Source organism: Nycticebus coucang, chromosome 13 (assembly GCF_027406575.1).
Source record: "Nycticebus coucang isolate mNycCou1 chromosome 13, mNycCou1.pri, whole genome shotgun sequence".
Lineage (NCBI taxonomy): Eukaryota > Metazoa > Chordata > Mammalia > Primates > Lorisidae > Nycticebus > Nycticebus coucang.
Window position 1 is genome coordinate 100621321 of NC_069792.1, and position 21901 is coordinate 100643221.

Here is a 21901-nt window from a genome sequence, read left to right on the forward strand (position 1 = left end):
CACCTTGGAGGCTGCAGGTGGAAACTCCTTTCCCTCAGCGAGCTGTTGTTCGCAGCCACCACCTGGAACCAACGAGGAACGGGCATACCTGTGGTGTCAGTGGAAGGGGGGGGAAGGACACGTGGAACGCCAGCTGCTCTGCTGACTCATGCAGCAGGACAATGAGACACGAGGGCCACCACCAATCGCCCACGAGTTCTTTCAAGAATCACGACCTGATAGCCAGGCCTGGCCCTGACTCCCGCCATGGCAGCACCTGCAGGTGGCCCCCTCTTCTGCCCACCTGACCTGCCAGGAAGATGTCAGAGCCAGTGAACCCTGCCCAGAGCCCCTGGGAAGGAGCCAGGCCTCTCGTCTCTCAGGGGCTGCGTGTGTGTCCCACCTTGACCACTGCTCTAGGCCACCTGGGCCCTCTGGTAAGTGGAATGACCAAGACGGCCCCAGACATGACATAAGTCAAAGGGTAGTTCAGAAAACTAGACATCTGATGTATAATTTTTTGTTTTATTGAGATAGAATCTCACTTTGTTGCCCTGGGTACAGTGCCGTGACATAGCTCACAGCAACCTCAAACTCTTGGGCTCAAGCCAGTCTCTTGTCTCAGCCTCCTGAGTAGCTGGGACTCCAGGCTCCTACCACAATGCCCTGATAGTTTGTCTATTTTTAGTAGAGATGGCATCTCACTCTTGCTCAGGCTGATCTCAAACTTGTGAGCTCAAGGGGTATTCCTGCCTTGGCCTCCCAGGGTGCTGAGATTACAGGTGGGAGCCACTGTGCCAGCCGCAGACACAAATTTTGACTCTTGATTTAATATAATGCAACAAAATACAAGGAAATAACCTGCACAGTATCAGAGCACATGACTCCATAAAAACTGCCACATCGCTCTCAGATTCTGTCTGTAGTAGGACAACACACTGCCATGTGGTGCAGAGCTGAATAATGTCAGAGCAGTGGTAAGATATTCTTTTACTTGCTTATTTCAACATATGGACCGTAGGCTGAGGACTTGCCCTAAATTCTTCCTTCTACAAAACCTTTAAGTTGATTAATATATTTATTTATTTAAAAATCTGATTTAATTTCCCTAGACAAACGCACACCCCTGCATATCTTTGCATAAATGTGAGCACGTGCTGGCTTCTGGTGCAGTCTTTTTTTCTTTTGTGCTGCTCTGCCAAGTGCTGCTTCCCCTCTTAACCCCAGAAGTGGTCGCTTTTTTGCTCTAAATGATGATTTATGCCGCGCCGTGCACAGCACGCTCTGCAGTGCCCCGGCTTCCTCTCTCCTGACCCCGTGTGATGCTGAAGCAAGCACTGGGCACGCAGGACTGGGGGACACAGTTGACAGCAGGTGGGCTCGGTCAGGGGAGTCCCCAGTCTGCCCAGCAGTTCTGGGGAGCCGAGACAGGGTACAGAGCTGAAGACCCCTCCCCATCATTGCCTAAGACAGAGTGACTCATAGGAATGGCACTTAACCCCTCATGGGGTTCCCTGAGCAGCCTCCAAGGGATTTTGCCCCCAATTTTAATCCTCTAGGTGCCCCACCCCGGAACTCGTGGTGTGGTTGGTTGGACAAGACAGGCTAGGTGCCACGGGAAGCCCCCGCAAAGCTCCTTACTTGCTCCTGCAAGAGGGGCCTCAGGCAGGGCCCCTCCCGTCCGGAGGAAGGACAGCAGAAAGTCACATGGCCTGCCCTGCGTGGTCCCTGGACACAGGCCCATTCTGCTCAGAGGGGGAGCTGGACTGGGAATGCCAGCCAGAGGCAAGTTTCTCCTTTCAGAACAGGCAAATCCCCCAAAGCTAGGACAGCATGGGGCCAGGCCCCCCTGGCTCTTCTCGCCAGGCTGGGCCCCATCAGCCTGCCGTGCCAGTCAGCCACAGTGACAGAGAAGCCAGCCAAAGACAGGGAAGGCAGGGAGTTGCGTTGTGGGGATGCGTTGTGGGACCCTCTGGGTTACCGATGCTGCCTGATGAACACCTCACACAACACTGGGCTGGGCCCAGCCCAGGAGCCCTTCCCTCTGTTGTCTGAGCTTACTTGCAAGGTGGCATCACCTGGGCCCAGCAGTGGCAGGTGGTCCAGGCTGGCCTCACCACCTGTGGGAAGTTGGTGCCGGCTCTTGGCTGGGCCTTCTCCCACCCACGGGGGCTCGCAGAACTGCAAGATGGCCAGAGCACAGGCTGCACTGCATAGAACACCAGGGCTCAGCCAAATCCTATGGGTCAAAACCAGCCCAGACCCAGGGGTGGAGAAACAGCCCCTCCTCCTGATAGGCCTGGAGGGGCAGGGGTGTTGGGTCCTTTTGGCAAAAACGTCTACCATTTTTGATCTGAACCTTTGTTCCTCAAAATGTTAGCTCTAGCTGATGACAAAGGACCACTAGGGCTAGAAACAACCTTGGAATCTTACTCCGGCATTAGGCCAGGCCTGCGGGAGCCCCCATCCACCTGCCCTGCTGTAGGCCAGCCTTCCTCTCCCTGAAAGTGGGGGCCCCACTCACAACCCAGGGGTAGCCCGACAAGCCACTCCAGGCTGCTGAGAGGTGCCTATCCCTGCCCACCCATGGGTAGACAGGGCACTGCTCACCTGCTGCTCTATATGAGGCCTGGGCTGAGATCAGGGTGCCACGGCGCATGTGGCAGGCGCTGTCCCCAGGCCAGCCCAATTGCCCCTGGGCTCTCTCACTGCAGAGTAAGTCCTGGGTCCCCTTTCAACAAACTAACCAAATGCAAGGAGAGAAACTCCAAAGAGAATCCAGAAAAGATGGTTTGTCTGCACCTAGAGCCTTTATGGTGTCCCCAACCCGTTGGTCCAGCTCCTCCGTGGTGGCCTCCCCAGGGTGTGAGAGGTGGAGAGGTGATGCGTGCATCAGCCTCTCAGTGGTGTCCTTTGTCCTGGGCCACTGAGGCAGGAAGGTCCTCATTTCCTCAGTGGGTGTTCTGGGAACTGGAGGCTATATCAGACCCGATGTCCAGAATCCACGGACAGTCAGCAGCGATCCCAACAAGTGCTCATCTGCCCACAGCTCAGCACTCTGCTCAGAGGGGAGCCATCTGTCGTGGGACCCACAGCTGGGCCATGCAGGAGGTTCCCTGGGGTGTTCCCAGCCCACTGGCCTACGATGACCCAGGGTCAGACTTGTGGGGCCTGGAGCTCCACACCTGCCTATGGCCCCTGACTGTGGGCAAGGTGTGGACAGTGGACCTGTCTGGCTGGCCCATCCAGCCTGGTGGGGCCTATGTCTTAGCAGCAATCACCCCAAATGAGGCCCTTTCTGTATCACTCATCCCTGCAGGCAGATGTCTGGGCCCAGTGGGATGGGCCATGGCTCAGGGTTTGAGAGATAAGGACCCTTAGCTGGGCTGGGTTTCGAAGAGGGGCCAGAATGAAGTTCCTGTGAGGGCCCAGGAGACCAGAGCTGTGGCCTGAAAGATGAACTGGAAGCCAGAGGGACCCAAGCCACCTGTGTGGAGGCTGTTCAGGTGTCCCGTTGGGAGAAGAGCCCACGGCCTCCAGCGGGAGCAAGAGAGAGCTGGGCCCCTCCCACAGCAGGGCCACCATAGGCGGGCTGTGAGCTCTCCAGCTCACATTCTAGCACCCGGTCACTGCCTTGCAATGCTCCCACTTACCCCGAATTTCTGAGGATGAGAAGCACTCGGCACAGGGCTGGGTTCAGCACCAGGTCCCCTGTGGTCTGGGGCCTGCCCACCTCCCAGGCTGCATGCCCAGTCCTCTGTCCCTCAGTATTCAGGGCGGAACCCTGGCCTCGGGTTAGTTTCCAGGAGGCTCCACTCGGACACAGCCAGGCCTGTGCACTGCAGGGCGGAGCCCTGGCCTCAGGTCAGTCTCCATGGGGCCTGTGCACAGCAGCTTTCCGTGGCTTCTTCCCCCACTCCCCTCCCCCCAGCAGGAAGCTGGACCGTTTGGCCATGAAGCCTAGAAGTTACCACTGCTCCTTTATAGAAAACGCTGGCTAGCCCTGGACCTGGACACCATGGCTTTCTGGCCTCTCTGGATGCAGTGACCCTGCTCAGGACTGCAGCGTGTCATTCACCTCAGAGGAACTCTGTGGTCCCATCTGCTGTCCTCATATCTGCCTCCCCACACATAGCCTCGGCCGCGGAGGCCCCACTCATATGGGCTGGTGGGCACAGCACCACCACTGCCCTGACCATGCTGCACCCGGGCTACTGCCCACCAGGCCATGGAGATGGGAGGCAATGACTACCCATCCAGGGTAATTATTGAGTTCCTGGTAAACACCAGCAACGTGGAGGTAAGGGCGGGTCCAAGACGTCCTCCTCAGGGCCAGGAAAGGATTGGGATTTGGAGCAGCAAACCCCAAGGACTTGGCCAAGTGGCTCTTCAGCACAAGCCCTGCCATCTGTTGTCACAGAAACCTCAAGGGGAGCTGCCACCAGCCCCACTGCCTTGCTGAGCACTGGGGAGGACAGCCGTGCACAGGGTGTGGGCTCCAGAGTCGCGTGGCGTGGGCAGAAGGCGCTGTGTTCAGCTGCTCCAGTGTCGGCTGCGCGGAGGCCTTCATTTGCGGATGGGGACGCCACCCTCACCAGCGTCTCAGGATCTCTAGGAGGGCTGTTTCACTGCACCCAGCACATGCTGAGTCCATTCTGGATATGGTTCTTGGAGGAAGCAAGGCTGACAGTTGACGCTGCAGAGAGGCGATGTCCTCTAATACGTCTGTGCCCAGACAGGCCTGGCCATGTGCAAGGCTGGCAGAAAGGGCTGACACCAGCGGCAGGGTCCCCAACTTTCTTAGACTGTGTCAAGACAGCTGTGGCCATAGGTCCTGCCTCTGTATGGTTCTTCTCTGCTACCTGTGGCGTGTCACCAGTGCAGGAGACTCTCCCTTGGGACTTTCCCTTGGGAGGAGCTGCCAATCCAATAGCTAGTCCCTGAGTCACAAGGCCCCACACCCTTGCCCTTTTCAGGACAACTCTGCAGATGTCCAGAGCTTGCTGCAGGGACAGAGGCCTCTGACTGCCATTCCCACTGGGGCCCTATTCCCTCACACGTCACAGGCACCGATCCCAGATCCTCAACTGCATCTCAGGGGCAGCAAATGGCACCACCATCTAAACTCCAAAGAGAAGCCCCATCCTCTCCTCATCTTCCACAGAAGGGTAGACGCTGTCATGAACACTTTGCCATGGCCCAGGTGACCCTTCCTTGGGGTGACATGCCAAGTGGGGCTCTCAATGCACTCACATTGCCTTCTCTCTGCCAAGCACAGCCAGTCCTGCACTGTGTGGACCTCACGGCAGAGCCCAGTCGCTGCCGGCCTCCCTCTCCCTCTGCGCCCCAGCGTCACTGACCCTCTCCCTGGCTACACTTGTGGCCCTTATCGCCCCTGCACCCTGCAGCTGTGGTATTGTCGTCCTCTCCTCCACAGGTGCTCCCTGGGCCCTCCCGAGGCACCTCTGTTTGTTCCAGGTGCTGCGACAGGCTCGCAGCTCTGATCACTATGTCTGCTTATCCTCCTCTTCCCAGAAGGCCCCAGGAGGTGCTGGTCTGTCTGGTCCAGTCAGGAGGTCCTTCTGAGGCGGAGCCCACGCTTCTCCAAGGTTGACTGTGTCCTCAGCCTCACACGTGTTAACCCCTTTAATCCTCACTACAAACCAACATTCAGGGGAAACTGAGGCACAGAGCATTAAGTGACTTGTCCCAGGTCACAGAATGGTTAAGTAACAGAGCCAGGATCTAAACTCCAGTTGTCCGGCCATTAGCCAGAGTGTCCAAGAGAGAAACTCCAGCTATTATATAATTTTAATTTTCTAGTAACTGCATTAAAAATGTTTTATAAAAGCAAGTGAAATTAATCATAATGCATTTTACTTAACACTGTGCATATGCAAAACATGATTGTTTCAACATGTCACCACATCAAAGCCGAGGCCTCTTGGTGCTGAGGTTCAAGAGAAGGCACATACCCAGCACCCACACGGAGGCTCCTCGCACTGCCAGCCCCAGGCTGCCACATGACAGGGCATATGGACAGGCCAGGTCCAGCGCACACAAACGTGAGGGCTGTGTGCAATGTGGAGAGGGCATGTGGCTGGAGGGTGGGGCATGAGCAGAGACATCCACATCCCACTTGTCCCTCTGGCTTCTCCCCTAGCCTTTCCTTTGGTGGCACCAGCACATCCCGATGTGCCCACCTGCTCTCAGAGCCCACCTGGGGCTGGCGCCTAACGATGCTCTGTGGCGTTGGCCGAGCAGTGTTGATGGGCTACTGCTGCCTCAGTCCGAGGAGGTGCCGGGGGCCGGGCACAGTGGGCAACACACTCTGCCTGCTTCCTGGGAGCTGGCACGCTGGCTCTAGACAGTCCATCCCAGCACATCACAGGCTGTCTGTGGCAGACATGTATGTAACATTTAGATTCCCTCTTTGGGAGCCTGCAGCTTCCACAATTCAATAAACACTGGAGCAAAGGTTATTTTAACTCCACAGTTAAAATCGACATGGTGATATATTGCTCTGATGACTCCTTTTATGAAATTACTTCTGAAATGTTATGTTTTCATTCTGGGAAACTCATTCCAGCTCTGTTCTTCCTTGAACTTCATCACTTTTTCTGCTGACTGCCGTGTACCTATCCAGGGTTCTGGAAGTTTCTCGGGGCCTCTGACCTGAGCTGAGGGAGGGCGTGGAGCATGGCGGTGGGAGAGCCGCAGGCCCCTCCATCGGGTGCCAGGCTGCACGGAGGGGGTGACACATGCCTGGCTTCCCTCTCAGTCTTAGATTCACCTCGGACCCCTCCACTCCCTCCCAATCTTCCAAGCTGCTTGCTAAGCGTTGGGCCCCAAACCTACCTCCCATCAACATGTCCTACATGCAGATTTCCTCTCCAGAGGTGGCTTAGGATCATAATGAAAACAAGCCCGGGGCTTTTCATGAGCTATACTGAGGGCCTTGGTGGTGGGGAGCTCCACATGCTGAGTGTGTGTGTCACCTGTGTGCGCAGCTTCTAATTAGAGCCCCCTGACAGCCAGAGATGGGGTGCCAAGGAGCAGGAGGGGACCCAGATGAGCCCTGGGACTAGGTCTGAGCCCAGTAGGAGGGGCCCAACTTTTTGGCACCCCACCCCCAGCCTCATCCACACCTGTGCTGACCCCTCCACTCCTGTCCTGACCTCATCAGCTGCTTCTCAGTGGGTTTAGTGCTTACCTTCCTGGGAACCCGCCCCAGCTTATGCATTGCTCCGCTTGGTGGCCACTGGCTGGGCCCATACAGATTTCCAGTTCCCTGAGCCCGGTCCTGTGAGTGAGGTGAGGTGCAAAAGACTCTGAGAATAAAAGAACCACGTGTTTCAGGCACCAGGACGGTGAGTCATGGAGGAGGGTCTGTGTTTTTACACAGGAAGGGGCGGAGCAGAGCCGCTCACCAATGTCTGGGGGCTGGGCACACTCCAGCGGCCAGGCCAGTGGCTCTCCTGCCTGTCTGGGAGCACCCACCACCCCATGCTGCTCCCTCCATGGGCTCGTCTCATTTTCCTAACCTGGCCACAGCCCAGATATCCATGGTAGGGACTCAGCCAGGGCCAGGGTAAAGGAGGCGGGAGACGCTGGGTTGCTTAGCCGAGCCTCCACCACTCAGAGGCCCCTTGTGTCCAGCTCACACGCATGCTGGGGAGCAGAACAGGAGCACTTGGTACCAGTCATTCCCCACCATGAGGGTCGGGCCAGAATGCTGGGGGGCAGCAGTGGTCTGAAGAGCCCTCAGGTTCTCTCTTGTCCCCAGCTCCAAGTTATCCTCTCCTTTTGCCATCCACCAGCTCCTGCCCCAGGCTTTCTGAACCACGGCACCCCCAACGCTCACATCCTCTGCAGGTTGTGGGGCAGTGTTCCTGGCCTTCATCCACTAGCCGCCTTTATCAGCCTCAAGATGGGACAGCCCAAAGTATTTCCAGGCATGGCCCAGTGTCCCCTGGGAACAAAAGATGCTGTTGGCACTGGCTTAGCCTCGTGCTTACTGGGTCAATAACTGTTCTCTGAGCCCCAAGGTGTGCGCTGAGCTTCCTAAAGATCAGGTGTGGCTGACAGCAGACATAGGGTCCCATGCCTGAAACTTGCTGGGGCTCGTTATACCCATCATTCTCAGCAGCCTCCCAGGACCCCTGGGATCAGTCATGCCCCGTCACAGGCACAGAGGCTGCAGCACATACTGACTGTGGCATATGGGCCCCCAGGCCTCACCCTGGGACATTCTATGCCGGTGGGCTGGGAATGCCCCAGAGACCCTCCTGCAGGGGCCAGGTGCGCAGCTGGGAGAGCCCACACCCAGCAGGAGGTAGGTACATGATCTCACACCATCCAAGTAGATGTCCCAGGGAGCCTGGCGCTTTCATGCAATCCCACCCTTTCTTGTCCCCCATTGTAAAGGGGAAGGAAGATATGTTCCCACTAATTGCAGGCTCTGCAGACACAGAGTCAGAGTGTGTCACTATCAAAACCAGCTAATTATTGATCAGAAGCGCGACAGGGGGAGTCCATGGCCACACGCGTTGCCAGCAGCCGTTGTCACACCTCAGCTGACATCTCTGCATTGTTTTTCAGCTGGTAATTCCTTAAAGACTCAGACAATAGTCATTTAATATCGTTTGCTCAAATGAACGGTTCCCCGAGCAAATAATAATAATAAAAAAAAGTCCCTGAGAAGCCAATTAGATGGTGCAGCTTGTACCCAGCGACGGCCTTTTAATAGACCCCCTTTTTACAAGCACAGCTGTGTCACCCCGATGAAAAATCAAGCCCCCCCTTCACTGCTGATATGTAAATAAATGCGGGCGATTGCATATGTAATAGCCTCTTCCATCAACACGGTTTAGAAATCCGACAGGAATACTTCAGATAAAGGGGCAATTTGTGGAAGAGATTTTTCTAAAGAGGATGAAGGGTGGTGGAGGCAGGAAGGAAAAGGACAAGGGACCCCCGGGGTCGAGAAATGAGACCAACCCTGGAGGGAGAGCTCAGCTCCCAGGAGGAGGCAGCCGCCATGCACCGGCTTCCCTGTGAGGACAGTGGGGGCCTCCACGGGGCCACAATCCTGCTCACGCCCCAGCCATGGAGACCCAGCTGGGGGGTATATACACCCTTTCTAGGTCCCATAACCTCTGAGACCTTCTCTCCAGAAAGGGGCATAAGTGCACAGTGTTTTGTGAATAGATCTGGGAGCTCAGGGACCCTGAAGTCTGCTCTCAGGGCCTGAACTGCCGCGGACCGCCAGTCGAATGAGTCTCAGTCCGAGGGCTTTCAGGGCGAGAACGGCTCAGGTTGATTGAAAGGGCGACGCAGGAAAATGACAAACTGCCACACACCAAGGATGATGAAGAAAGCAGTTGTACTTTACTGATTTTTAGGCATGGTATTTATACATTTTTGACAATGTCTTACAAACTACAAAAGATATTTTTATGACTTGCTGATGCTTACAAAGTTCTTATCGAGTTTTGTAGATGGGAGTAGTCAACCGTCTTTTCTTAGACAATGTTTCTGCCCGTAAGGGGGAACAAAGGACTGCTGCTTATCAGCAGTTACTCTTTTACTTCTCTTTATCTATGTTTAAACCTTCTTTCTTTGTAAAACTGCTTTGTTCACATTTTGTATTTTTATATTTTTATATTTGATTATGATTTTTATGTTGTTAGTGAATTGATAGTGAATTATGTATATGTTTTAAGTGTATAGTGACAAAATTATAGAGAAAGCAATTTCATAGAAAACTTATTTTAAAGAAACAGTTTCAAAGGGACATAAGGTAGAGATAAGAGACCGGAGGGAGCGGGTATCTGGTAGGAACATCTTAACTTATCATCCCTGCATTCTCTTGATACATTGTTTCAATTAACTGACCTTTATGGTGGGAACGTGTTCCCTTGGAGACATTTAGTCTCCATTGTATAGATGAAGTCATGGATTAGTAAGTCATTATGTTTATTCTTAGTTTCTGAGGACATTCAAGCAACAATTAACCATTCAACTCAACAAACAAGTTTCAAACAGGTTTCAGGGTAAAGGTTATTCAGGCCTTTATGCCGCACCTCATGAATTCTTACGTTCACTAAAAGGCATGCTAGGCAACTTATGCGCTGCTGTTGCAGGCCAGGGGGACCGGGGGCAACGCTCCGGGGAGCACTCACCGCCTTACCACAGTTTTTACAACGCGGACAGAGCCATCCCGCCACGGCTTGATGCCGGGGGTGCGGCATTTCCCCCTTTTTTGTTAATGAAACGTAGCTCAAAGAGGTCTTGGCGAACAGCCTTTAAGGAGGAAAAGACACAACGAAGGAGACAAGGTAACAGTAAAACAACACAGAATATCAAGCATCCAATAATGACAATAAACACAATGTACTGAATCCAGGACACAGGATTTAAAGATTTAAGATTGTCAGAGAGGGATTGAGCCAGTGAATCAAGAGAAGTGCTAGGTAAATGAGCTTCACTGATGGCAGTGATATCTTTTTGAAGAGTATGTAAATCATGTGTAATATCATTGTCCTTCCAGACACCCTGTAGATGAGTTTTAGTTTTGTCCCAGGAAGTGGACATATTATAAGGTAAAGGAGTGACACAAATAGTAGGAAAGGTAGAATGACATCTGGTTTGAAGTTTATGTTGTATAAACTTTATATCTTGACTTAGGGCTAAAACCACTTTTTCTAAGATGTTAAGTTTCGCTTCAAGTTTATTATCTATGCTGGCTTGAGTCATTAAAGCTAGAGTTATGTTGCTGCTGAGAGAATTAACAAAGTGAGCTGTATGAATTTCTTGAACTAAAGTAGTAGTGGTTATAGTAAATGTTGTAACTATAGAAATTAAAGCTAAAATACCGAGAATTAAAGCAGTTATAAACCTCTTAGGTCGAATTAATTGATTAACAGTATGTAAAACTTGTAAAGCAGAATTATCATACCAAGGATTATCTTGTAAATCAACAGGTAATAGTACATAAGAAGGTTTTTTTTACAATTAACATAACATTCAGCAATCTATTATTTACATGAAATATATTAGAAGAAGTAATACAATTGGTTATTTTTACAAGTTAAAAGATTTTAAAGGAAATACATAGTTAACTGGATCACATGTAAATTCTTTCACAAATTCTCTTTTATGAGCTTCATTTAACCTGCACAGACCATCTATAAACATTCTAAACTTTCTTGAACTTTTGTTCTGCCTTTTACTTTCTTACATAACTATTCTGCTTCAGGACAAAATTTATCACACAAGATTCTTTCTTTACACAATGTCATTCTCCTTTCTGTTTAATTTCTCTTACTCTCAAAAACTCACTTTCCATCAAACAGGATTCCAGTTTACCATGAAGTTACTTATTCACTCAGCCAAACTGATAATTAGAAGGTTTAAAAGACAAGAATTTTATCCGTTGACAAAGATTCAGTTTGTAAAAATATTTTTCTTATTTATATAAATTACTAGTGGCAAAGAGTCAATAATAAAGGTTTTAAACTTTACCCTTGGGATTTCGTTAGTGTTGCTGTCTGGGGGCTGTAACACTTGGGAGGCAGGCCCGCCCCACGAAGGGCAGGGGGGCCCTCAGCTTCCTTCCCCGCTGGGTCTTTTCAGCCGTCTTGGAGTCAGTGGAAATGTGCCCGGTGCCGGTGGTTTTGTTTGCTATCGGCGAGTGTACTTTCATTTTCTCCAAGCGGCGGGTGAGATCTTGCAGCAGCCGCTGGCGTCTTCTTCTGCGTTGTCTTTTCTGAATCTGAGTTAACTACTCCTGGAATAACTTCAAAGTTTTTAGTATAATTTGAACTTTTACCAATTATAATTTCAACTGTCCCCGGCAAGAGTTGTCCTTTTACTGCAGTGGGGATTAAAGTAACACCGTCCCATTTGGATAATAAGACATTCCTTTCACTTGTTAAATTTAAACCTGCACTTCCAGGAGCGCCCCGTGAAAGGTCATGAATAGTAAATTCAGGGGCTTGAGGATTCAATGTAGATAAAGGCTGTGTTTTACAAGCTACAGCCTGCTCTCCCTTGGGGCCTGGGCTGGGAGAATGCCCCTTTTACTAGTTTTTTGATCTCCGTACGTCCTGATCCTCAGGATCAGTGTCTCCCTTGTCATTCAAGGGGGTTCCATCCTTATGAAATTTTGATTTACATTTATTTTTCCAGTGTCTGCCCTTCTTACAGCGAGGGCATAAGCCGGGTGGGTCCCCCCTCGGCTTATTGGCATGGGACTGTTTACAGTCCTTCTGCATGCGTCCTGGCTTGCCACAATTGTAGCAAGTGTTAGTAGGAGCTGTTTGCCCCTTACCTTCTTTATTGAAGGAGTTTTTCACATATGAGCTAAATTTCTGCCCTTGCATTGCTGCAGCATAAGCCATACCCTGGGCTATAGCTGGTGAGGCATCTATGCATGTTTCTAACTGTTTGAGCAACAGTGATGTGCCCTCAGACGGGGGGAGCATTCTGTTAATGGCTTCTTCCAGCCTTGAAATAAAGTCTTGGTACGGCTCCTCCGCACCTTGCTTAATAAGAAAATGTATAAGCTCCTCCAACCGTTTGAGGGACACATTGAACCCATTTTTAACTAGCAAATGCTGTAACATGACACTGAATATACGTTCCTCTTTGATCAATGCGTGCCTCATGGTACCTGTTGATTACTCACACTTAACCGGTCAGCCTTTACCGGCGGGACTGCAGCTCCCTGGTGAGAGTCGCCTTCAATCTGAAAAGAGAGGAAAGAAAGAAAAAGAAAGATCACCTGTCCTTCAGGTCCCTGTTCGAGGGCGCCAGCTGTCGCGGACCGCCAGTCGAATGAGTCTCAGTCCGAGGGCTTTCAGGGCGAGAACGGCTCAGGTTGATTGAAAGGGCGACGCAGGAAAATGACAAACTGCCACACACCAAGGATGATGAAGAAAGCAGTTGTACTTTACTGATTTTTAGGCATGGTATTTATACATTTTTGACAATGTCTTACAAACTACAAAAGATATTTTTATGACTTGCTGATGCTTACAAAGTTCTTATCGAGTTTTGTAGATGGGAGTAGTCAACCGTCTTTTCTTAGACAATGTTTCTGCCCGTAAGGGGGAACAAAGGACTGCTGCTTATCAGCAGTTACTCTTTTACTTCTCTTTATCTATGTTTAAACCTTCTTTCTTTGTAAAACTGCTTTGTTCACATTTTGTATTTTTATATTTTTATATTTGATTATGATTTTTATGTTGTTAGTGAATTGATAGTGAATTATGTATATGTTTTAAGTGTATAGTGACAAAATTATAGAGAAAGCAATTTCATAGAAAACTTATTTTAAAGAAACAGTTTCAAAGGGACATAAGGTAGAGATAAGAGACCGGAGGGAGCGGGTATCTGGTAGGAACATCTTAACTTATCATCCCTACATTCTCTTGATACATTGTTTCAATTAACTGACCTTTATGGTGGGAACGTGTTCCCTTGGAGACATTTAGTCTCCATTGTATAGATGAAGTCATGGATTAGTAAGTCATTATGTTTATTCTTAGTTTCTGAGGACATTCAAGCAACAATTAACCATTCAACTCAACAAACAAGTTTCAAACAGGTTTCAGGGTAAAGGTTATTCAGGCCTTTATGCCGCACCTCATGAATTCTTACGTTCACTAAAAGGCATGCTAGGCAACTTATGCGCTGCTGTTGCAGGCCAGGGGGACCGGGGGCAACGCTCCGGGGAGCACTCACCGCCTTACCACAGTTTTTACAACGCGGACAGAGCCATCCCGCCACGGCTTGATGCCGGGGGTGCGGCACTGAACTGAGACCATGAGCATCCTCTGGGACAAGGGCTCTCCTCCAGGCCATGTTGTCCCAGGGCTGTGAGTAGGCATTCTTGCTGGCCACCCCGGGGGAGGCCAGGTGTGTGGTCAGCCTCCGTCAGTGCACAGGACGCCCCACCCAGTGCCAGTGGAGCTGAGCAGCCTTCTCTGGGGTGATATGCCCTCAGTGGACCCCGAGAGCACCTTATCACCACCTTGCATTTACGTACAGGGAAACCGAGGTCCAGGGCAGGGCAGAGACTTGCCTGGCCCCCATGTCCTGTCTGAGGCAGCCAGCCCAGAGTTTGAGCCATGTGTCCAGCCCCACTGCCCACACACAGCTGGACCTCATCAGCCTTCCTCAGCAGCTGTCCCTGAGCCCTGGGTGACCTGTACGGGGCTGTAGAGGAGGGAGCAACTCTGGTGGCTTGGTGCCCCCACCTATGCTGAGCAGGCCTTCTGCTGAAATGGAGCAAAAACAAGCCCCAGGTCCCTTCTGACCTGCAACAGGACCAGGCCACAGTCAGGGGCTCTGGCCAGACTGGAGCCTGCGGAAGGGAGGCCAGTGACCTTGGGCAACCCAGGAAGGCCTCTACCAGGAAAGGAGCAACCCCTAGGGCAGCAGAGGACTGAGGGGAAGAGTGGGATCAGGCGGGAGAGGCCTGAGGAAAAGGGGGACCCTGGAGAGGAGGGGGAGCCCTGGGGAGGAGGGAGGAGTCCTGGGGAGGAGAGGGGATCCCTGGGAGGAGGGGGAGCCCTGAGGAGGAGGGGGTAGTCCTGGGGAGGAGAGAGAGCCCTGGGGAGGAGGTGGGAGCCCTGGGGAGGAGGGAGAGCCCTGGGGAGGAGGTGGGAGCCCTGGGGAAGATGGGGAGCCCTGAGGCTGAGGGGGGACCCCTGGGGAGGAGGGGTAGTCCTGGGGAGGAGGAGGAGTCCTGGGGAGGAAGGGGGGACCCCTGGGGAGGAGGGGGAGCCCTGAGGAGTCCTTCATCACCAGGGCTTCCCTGCGAGGTCCTCCCAGGCACCACTTACAGTGCAGCCAGGCGTTCCTGGCTAGCGTTCCTCAGGAACCAGGCAGTCCAGAGTAGGGAAGGTTTGCTCCTCTCCAGAGGATGGGCAGCAAGCTGGGCCCCCCACAACCCATGTGGTCATCTGCAAGCCCAGCCCCCACTGGTCACCTTGGCCAGCTTTTGTCTGTGCTTTCAACTCCCTTTTTTTGGTTTCTCTGTGACAAAAGGCACTGGGCTCTCCAGAGTTCTAAGAATGAAGACGCCCTCTCCTTCCCGGCCCTGTCAAGGTCACCAGGGTGATAAAGTGGCACATGGACTTTGTCCTATTTTCTTTACTCTCATACAAACATAGGCAAACACACATATACACGGTATACACGCACACATACATGGTACACGCATACATATACATTGTTCACACACACATATATTTTTGTATAACTTTACTGTTTTCCTTTTTCACCAAAACGGAATTCTGTTGGCTCTGCTCCCCCAGACGCCCGCACGCTTCATCTGCCATGCCGGCCGTTCCAGGCCAACCTGCAGCTCATCCATTTTAATAACTGTGTAATGGCCCAGAGCCACCACTCGTGTCTCCATCACCCTGTGAATGACGAGCGCTTTGAGAGAGGGGCTGGGCCACCACAACGGGCCCACGTGTGTATGTGTGCACGCACATCCACTCACAGGCACACACGCACACACACGATGCATGAACACGTGTGCATATTCACACACGTTTTGCACACATGTACATACACATGCTTAGGAACACTCAGGGGTCAAGCGAGTGGACAGCCCTTTGCAGGGGTTCAGATCTCATCCCAGCCTACAGTCCTGATCTCTCCACTGGCCTGAGCCTTGGTTTCTGCATTCCTCAGCCTGGGCTGCCATAACCCGACAACTGTGGAACGGGCAGGATAAGGGGTTTGCAGTTCTGGAGGCTGAAGTCCAAGGTCCAGGTGGATGTGTTTCTCTTGAAGCCTCTCTCCCCGGCATGCTGGGGCATCTCCCCCCTGTCTTACGCAGTCATCCCTCTGGAGGTGTCTGTGTCCTGATCTCTTATAAGGACAGTAGTCGGCTGGGTTAGGGCCCACCATAAGGGCCTTGTTTTAACTTATACCTTTTTGAAGACTTTGTCCCCAAATAGCCACACTCTGAGGTCCTGGGGGTCAGGGCTTCAACATAGGAATCTAGGGGGCACAATCCAGCCCATAATAGATCCCTGCTTGGGCAGGAAGCCCTGGCACAGGGAACACGCAGCACAGCTGCTGGGACATGCAGGGACAGGTGCTCCCAGAGCCTTCTCTGTCCCTGACACTGCCTTTAACTACTCTTTGCTCAGAACGAGGCCCTGGCAGGGAGTGGAAAGCTGGACATTTTCTTTCCCTCTTTTCACTTTACAAAGCTGCTGTGCTCTCATGTGGTAATGAGAGCAACAAATGGTAAAGTAATGGTGATGGTAAAGTCAGCACCAAACCTTGGAAGGGGAGGGGCACCCAATGTCCCCAGGATGGGCCAGCTCCCTCCCTGCCCCCCAGAGCCTTGGGCAAGCTCCCCTAGGAGACCCCTGGGGCCTACTTTCTGCAGCCCACTGGGAAAGGTGCGTGCCACCCTTGCGTGGCTATCATGGGCCACCACAGCTGTCACCTGCTGTCTTCTCCCTGACAACTAACAGGCCAGGTCCTTGAGATCCGATTATAGCTGTCACCCTAACTTACCTGCGTGCCGATTTGCCAGGCTGCACACTGCTTCTAATGTCACCATTGATTCTGCCCATTCTCATTTTCCAGATGATATCCTGGGGGCTTTTGGCCTTTCTAAGCCAGCTCAGGTCCCCAGAGCAGGTTCCCCCAGATCAGGGACAGAGCGCTGAGCCACATGCTGGGAAGAGGCCAACATGGTATCTCCTCCCACCTGCTCTTTGTGTGAGTGGGGAAACTGAGGCAAAGTGAGAAGCAGGGGTTCCCCCCTGCCTCGGGAGCCCGAGTTCTGCCCTCTTGTCCACCACAGTCCCAGTCTATCTCCAGCCTGAGCTTGGGTCTGAGCTCCATCCATAAGCCACCTGGCCAGCAGGGGTTCCAGCGGTCCCACCGTGGCCACTGCCCTGTGCAGCCATCCATCCTGCACTGCCATGTCTTCTTGGCTGCTGGGAGCCGTGCCCTTGCTCAGGCTCAGGCTGATCCGCCAGCAGCTTACCCATGGTCACAAGGCAGGGGCAACCCCACCTGTACCCAGGAGGCTGGACATTCCTCACCAGGACTGTCACACCAGAGGGTGGCTATACTGGGTGGTGACCTTGGGCTAGGTGGGCAGTGCCAAGAAAGCAGGAAGCACGTCTAGTTTCTACTTCCAGATGTGGGGGCCCAAGAGGCTTGGAGGGGGTGTGTTTCCAGTCTTTAGGCTGTGGAGGAGAGATCAGAGGCTGCACTTACTTTGTATAGGACAAAGCTAGAGGGACAGCCAGGTAGGCTGTGCAGACAGGAGGTGGGGTCCTGGTGACAGGTGTTTGTAAGGGGGGCCTGGGTGAAGCAGGGTGCAGACACATATCGGCCAGCCTGAGGCCTCTTGGTGTGGGAGGGGTCTGCCTGAGGTGTCCAGAATCCCTAGGCCCTCTCTCTGCCTCCTTGGCTGCCTGAGTCTTGACGAGCTGTCCTCACCCTTGTCTGACTCGGTGGCCTGAGGCGTGTGACTGACACAACCCCCCTCTACCTGGCCTTTGGGGAAAGCCCTGGGGCCCTGAAAGCTGGTCTGAAAGCCGGATGTCCCAGTGACCTAGAGCAGGCTGGTAGCCGTGGGAAGCTCTGTCCACCAGCCTCTGTGCCGGTCACTCAGTACACTCCTCCCCCAGGCCCAGGCTCTCCCTGACCAGCACGACAGCTCCCCTTCTGCCTTGCCAGACCTCTCCAGCTGACACCTGCATGTGAAAGGAGCCCAGCCTGTCTCCCCTGTCCCATCTCTGCTAAGGTGCCCTTGTCCCCACTGCCCAGCTGGGGGACTGGTGGCTCCAAAGTCCTGAGCTGGCTGAACCTGGATATTATAGCAGCCTCTGCCAGGGGCTGGGCATGCAGCTTCTCAGAAACTCCTGGGGTGTGGGGTGCACAGCTGGGCCTGGGGGAGGAGAGAGGCCATAAACCACATCTGTTTAACTGCAAGCTCATGCAGAATGGGTGAGGGGCCACTGGGAGGACACAGAGTCCAGGACCTGAGGGACTCAATGAAGGAGGGTGAGTGATCAAGGCCTGCACAGGTGACACTGCTGAGGCTCAGGGGGTCTGTGGGGAGGGTAGGTGGGGTCCCCAGACTGGCTGCTCTGCTCAGAAGCCCACCATGCAGGGCCCTGGGGATGTGGCCAGGCCCAGGCATTTGGGCTTCTGTCTCGTCCAGACTCATCACACAGCCTGTGCCATACCTGCTGCGGGCAGAGCCCGAGTTTGCAGGCGTAATTGTCAGGGCCTGGGACTCGACTGCAGGCCACACCGCACCGAGTGGTGATAGAGAAGACACAGCAATGGGGCATGGCGTGGAAGGAAGTGTGAGCCCAGCCCTGAGCGCCCCGCCCAGGCTAGCAGGTCCTCGGGGTGGTTAGTGGCCACTCGGGGGCCACTGCCCAGAGCCTGGCTGCCATCTGAATCAGGTGTGACCTGGGGCTTTGCTCTCCCAGCCACGCCAGGCTTCCCACCTCACACCATACAGACAGAGCCATCAGAGCTCTGCTCAGAGGGCGGGTGTGACTGCCCAGCACACAACATTGCAGTGGGCACTGAGGGAATGCCCACACAAGCCACACAGATGGTCTGAACGCAGGATGAGCTGGGCGCTGCTGGGTTCTGCAGTGGACAAAGAGATGGGTGTAATTATAACCCAGAGACTCTCACAGAGACAAGGCAAGGAGCTAGGTGTGGGCACCCCTGGTGGGGAGAGGCTGCACAGACCATCAGAGAGGCTTTCCTGGAAGAGGTGACCGGAGATGAGCCCTTCTAGGAGCAAGAGAAAGGGGTACTTGGTCCTCCCACCCCCACCCCCAGTGAGCTGCCTCCAGCTTGCCTACACAGAACCTGTCCTCAGAGCCTGAGGACAGGGAACAGTGGTGACACCTGGCACCAGAGCCCTCCTCTGGGGTGCGTGAGGAGTGAGGTCAGTAGGGATTGGCAGCAGGAATCCCTGGGGGCCAGGGTCTCAGTGTCCAGCAGGAGAACTTTGAGGACTCATCTCCTTCTCTGCACATGGTGAGGCAGGGTCTCAGTGGGGAGAGGTGGGCTCAGTGGGGAGAGGTGGGCGGGGTGCAGGGGGCCAGCGGGCAGGGCAGCCCTCCCTGCTGTTGGCAGAGGGGCAGGTGTTCAGCCTTCCTCACATGGACGGCAGTGGCAGTCAGTGGGCCACATTCCCAGGCCCCAGCCAGCACAGGAGGTGCGGCCCTCAGGAGGAGAGAAGCCATTTCACAAGGGTCTCCTGGGTGCTGGTGCACACCCCTGCCCCTCTGCCTCACAGCAAAACAGGGCGGGCAGGGGGTACTGGGGAGCTGTACACCCTCCTGGCTGTGGCCCCCTCCTCCGACCCCCACTTCCCTCCTCCAGATTCACTGGAAAAATCTGAAACGTCCTAACTTCTCATCCTGTGACATGACAATTGGCAGCACCCCCAGGTAACCAGACCCCCACCTGAGCAGACACCAGTGCTTCTAACCAGCTCACATTTTCCTCTCTAGACTCAGAAAATTAAGGATATCTTAGGGCAACTCAGGGATAAAAGAAAAGAAGAGCTCACTGTCCAGGAGTTGAGTCCTAAGCATAAAAACTGCGAGTTCAGGCCCTGGCCCTGGAGCCACCCAGCCCCAGGCCCTATGGGAGTGTTATCCAGGGAGGGCCTGTGCCCACCACAGAGAAGTGGCTGAGCCAGGACAGCCTCCTGCACCTCAAGGTTTGTCAGAATCCCACCGGACCCTAGCTGCCCACGGGGAAGGGTGGACATGGTTCAGCTTAACAGGAAGTGCATGACAGGTCCGAGGTCACACAGCAGATTCCTGAACCCAGGGACCCATCCTAGATCACACGCCCTTGACTAGGTCCTCGAGCTTCAGGGCACCCAGCTGGGGTCAGAGCCTGAACCTGAAGCCTCCTGCTCCCCATGCCACCCCGTGAGAGCCCAGACCCTCTGGGCCTTGCCCGGGGAATCCACCCCTCCCCACCACCACCCTGCTCATCAGGCCTCTTAGGGCTCTCACAGCCCCTCCCCAGGAAGCCTGAGCAGCCAGTGCCTGCCTGGCTCTCAGATCAGCTGTCCTGGCTTCAATGTCCCTTAGTTTTCTGGGCCAGACCAGTAGGAAGGAGCCCTGCCACACTGGCCCAGCAAGGGCTGCTCTGCCTCAGTTTACACACAGGCACATATGTATCTATGTGAAACGACTCACACTGCACACAAGCGTGTCTGTGTGCATGCACATGTGCACACCCTTGTATACACGTGGACATGTGTGCACCTGCAGTTACACACTCACGCCCTCAGACCACCTGCCTCTGGGACCCAGGGTCTCCCTGCTGCCCAGGACCCTCCTACCATTTGACCTGGGCCCCTGAGTTCTCACCCCTGACCCACTTCCTGAGCACAGACTGAGGCTCCCACAGCTTCTTGCTCGCTGAGGGCCTCGCTGCAGAGATTCCCAACCCTACACTCCCTCTACACCTTAAGTTCCCAGATTGAGGCCCAGAGGAGCAGTGCCTCCCAGACACAGGCAAGGGTGCTGTGAAAACCCACAGAGTTGGAAAGTTTCAGATCCTGAGTTCTCCATTTCTCTTGTGTTATTTGTGCCCCTGAAACAATACTGCCCACAGGAGAAACAGGGGCCTGCTGGCTGTGCACTGGGCTGCACCATTCAAGGATCAGGGCTGTGATTGAAACTGCCGCTCCCCCTGCCCCCCCCCCCCCGCCATTCCCACACCCTGCCTTCTGCACCAGGCCCTCCGACCCCACCTGCAGAAGCCGGGAGCAGTGGTCGGAGCAGATGGTGCAGCCAAGAGAGCCTGGCCTGGCCCAAATCCATCTGTCCTGCTCCAAGCAGGGCATCCATGAGTTCACATGTTCAGCTACATCAGCATTTACAAAATGCCAGCTCCAAGTGGGGGCTCTCATGGGCTGTCCTGGCTGCCAGGCAGCCAATTTTGACATATCTGGCCAGTGTGAGGACACTGGAGCTCATCGGAATGCAGAGGGGCTTGCGAGGTGCCCGCCACACCACGCTGCTTCTCAGAATCACACACATTAACTTGGGCTTGAGGACATCTCACCCCTCCTTCCCACATGGCCAGCTGCCCACTGCACCCAGCCTCGGCTGGACTGTCCTGGGGAAGGGACCAGGCTGCCTCTCAGAGCAGGAGCTACCCAAGGGTGCTTTGCTGTCACAGACCTTCCATGGAGCTTGCTTCTGCTCCAGACGAAGAAGCCGGGAGGGATGAGACTGGTACCTGAGCCCAGTTGAGAAAGGTATGACCATGGAGGGAGGCACAGCCAGAGCCTCACACAGGAGCTTGCCAGGGTCGTGGAGGCAATGGTCCATCTCCCTGCCCAGTTGGTCAGGAAGGGCCCTTCTTGGCATGTTGGCAGCAGGGTGAAGAACACAGGCGTCTCACACATGTTCACCAGAGTGAGAGGAAGGGGGGCAGAGGGCAGGGGAGGGCGGGGAAGGGGAGGAGAGGAAGGGCAGGAATGCTTTGGCTCAGAGGATGGCTGGAAAGTAAAGGGCACCTTTGCTTCAGGCGAGGGTGGATCCAGGAGCACAGCCAGTCTCCCCTCTTCCCTGCCTCTGTTCTTTCCACACGGTAGCTCCATTTCAGGTTCCATGTATGGCAAAGTGACCCCCATCCGGTAGCTCCAAACCCTCATCTTCAAGTTAAAATTCAGCAAATGAGTGTGAACCTTTCCCCATGGAAGCTCACACGCTGGGCCCGTCCGTGGCACAGAAGATGTGTGCCTGTCCCCCATACAGCAGTGGGGCTGAGCAGCACTGGGTCTAGTCCAGGGCCAAATGGCACCCGGAGTGCCCCAGTGTTGTCTGTAAGAGGGACAAACTAGCAGATTCCAGCCCCTAGGGCATCA